The sequence below is a fragment of the Athalia rosae genome, chromosome 6 (assembly GCF_917208135.1).
Source record: "Athalia rosae chromosome 6, iyAthRosa1.1, whole genome shotgun sequence".
Lineage (NCBI taxonomy): Eukaryota > Metazoa > Arthropoda > Insecta > Hymenoptera > Athaliidae > Athalia > Athalia rosae.
The window spans coordinates 7,399,488-7,401,987 of NC_064031.1; the positions used below are offsets into that span (position 1 = coordinate 7,399,488).

General features: G+C 49.6%; 1 non-coding gene across 1 annotated transcript in view; it reads right to left on the reverse strand.

Moving 5' to 3' along the window:
* Positions 1-1,485, reverse strand: part of LOC125501522 — a 1,914-nt gene extending 429 nt beyond the window's left edge. Inside the window, exon 1 of the ribosomal RNA XR_007279112.1 lies at positions 1-1,485. This exon is cut by the window's left edge and continues 429 nt beyond it. This is a non-coding gene — a ribosomal RNA (small subunit ribosomal RNA).
* Positions 1,486-2,500: the final 1,015 nt, after the last annotated feature.

The following is a 2,500-nucleotide window of genomic DNA, read 5'->3' on the forward strand; positions in this document are numbered from 1 at the left end:
TTTGTACGCCGGTAGTAAAAACCTCCCGACCGAAGCCGGGGGCCTTCGAGATACCGGAAAGTACGCCTATTTAGCAGGCTAGAGTCTCGTTCGTTATCGGAATTAACCAGACAAATCGCTCCACCAACTAAGAACGGCCATGCACCACCACCCACCGAATCAAGAAAGAGCTCTCAATCTGTCAATCCTTCCGGTGTCCGGGCCTGGTGAGGTTTCCCGTGTTGAGTCAAATTAAGCCGCAGGCTCCACTCCTGGTGGTGCCCTTCCGTCAATTCCTTTAAGTTTCAGCTTTGCAACCATACTTCCCCCGGAACCCAAAAGCTTTGGTTTCCCGGAAGCTGCCCGCCGAGTCATCGGAGGAACTTCGGCGGATCGCTAGCTGGCATCGTTTATGGTTAGAACTAGGGCGGTATCTGATCGCCTTCGAACCTCTAACTTTCGTTCTTGATTAAAGAAAACATTTTTGGCAAATGCTTTCGCTTCTGTCCGTCTTGCGACGATCCAAGAATTTCACCTCTAACGTCGCAATACGAATGCCCCCATCTGTTCCTATTAATCATTACCTCGGGGTTCCGAAAACCAACAAAATAGAACCGAGGTCCTATTCCATTATTCCATGCACACAGTATTCAGGCGAAAATAGCCTGCTTTAAGCACTCTAATTTGTTCAAAGTAAACGTACCGGCCCACCTCGACACTCAATGAAGAGCACCGCGATGGGATATTAGTTGGGCCGCCCCGAAAGGCTAAGCCCACCGGTAGGACGTCCCACAATCATGCCAGTTAAACACCGCGAGCGGTGAACCGACAGCGTGGGACACAGATTCAACTACGAGCTTTTTAACCGCAACAACTTTAATATACGCTATTGGAGCTGGAATTACCGCGGCTGCTGGCACCAGACTTGCCCTCCAATTGATCCTCGTTAAAGGATTTAAAGTGTACTCATTCCGATTACGGGGCCTCGGATGAGTCCCGTATCGTTATTTTTCGTCACTACCTCCCCGTGCCGGGAGTGGGTAATTTGCGCGCCTGCTGCCTTCCTTGGATGTGGTAGCCGTTTCTCAGGCTCCCTCTCCGGAATCGAACCCTGATTCCCCGTTACCCGTTACAACCATGGTAGGCGCAGAACCTACCATCGACAGTTGATAAGGCAGACATTTGAAAGATGCGTCGCCGGTACCAAGACCGTGCGATCAGCCCAAAGTTATTCAGAGTCACCAAAGTAAACGGCGGACGGGACGAACCCGCCACCGATTGGTTTTGATCTAATAAAAGCATTCCTCCCATCTCTGGTCGGAACTCTGTTTGCATGTATTAGCTCTAGAATTACCACAGTTATCCAAGTAAATGTGGGTACGATCTAAGAAACCATAACTGATTTAATGAGCCATTCGCGGTTTCACCTTAATATGGCTTGCACTGAGACATGCATGGCTTAATCTTTGAGACAAGCATATGACTACTGGCAGGATCAACCAGGGAGCTTTGTGTTATTGGTAGCTCTTTTCGTGTGTTGCCCCATGCCGCCGAGTCTTTGCCCGGTCGGCCACACGTTTTAATATAATATGTATATCTGGTACCGCACAACTTGTGTACGCGTACTAGCGCTCAGAGCGCTCTGTTCGACTTTGTGTTTCCTCGGGTGAAGACAATTTTTGTCGACTCCCCGGTGCAAATCGTTCGAATTATCCTTCTCGTATCCTTCGGCTAGATTGCAAGCGTCGGGAGTACGATTGGAAATCAATGTGTACCGTCTGCGAACAGACTGTGATACGCACGGAATGTGGCGAGTTGATGCCTCTGTTCGACTGCTTCCCTCGACTTGCGAGAGAAGACTTTCTGGTCACCGCATAAAGGGCCATTCGGTCTTAGACACCGACCCGCGGTTATGTAGTGTCGACGATTCAAATTGAATCATATTTTCTAGACGGAGCGAAGAACTCGCCCCTGCGAAACGTGAGCGCTCGGAAAAACTTTGAACTCGTGAGAGTGGTTCTTACCGGAACGAAACGAACGCCTGTGGTGCGAATCTCCGCTCAGACGAAAAATTTTCAAAATTCGAAAAAAAATTTTGTCTGCGTGTTCGTGACACGGTGAGGACGAAACCATAGCCCCGACAACAAACCCGCAAAGGAATGTCGAGATACGGGCCGAAACAAGTCGAAAGTTCCGAAACCCGAGGACTAGGTGCCGACCGACCGGTCGAGACCGCTCGGTGCATGAAGTATCAACGGTGCCGCTCGGACGTCGGAGCCGGCCGGTCATAACACGTGTTCCTTATGGGGCAAAACAGCAACGCGACCTGAAAAATTTGGCAGTACGTTGGAACTTAGTTCCATGCGAGAATCGTTGGGACTTTGAAAATTTTTCGATCCAACGAGTGATGCGCGACTCTTTCGGACTTTGAAAATTTTTCGATCCAACGAGTGAAGCGCGACTCTTTCGGACTTTGAAAATTTTTCGATCCAACGAGTGATGCGCGACTCTTTCGGACTTT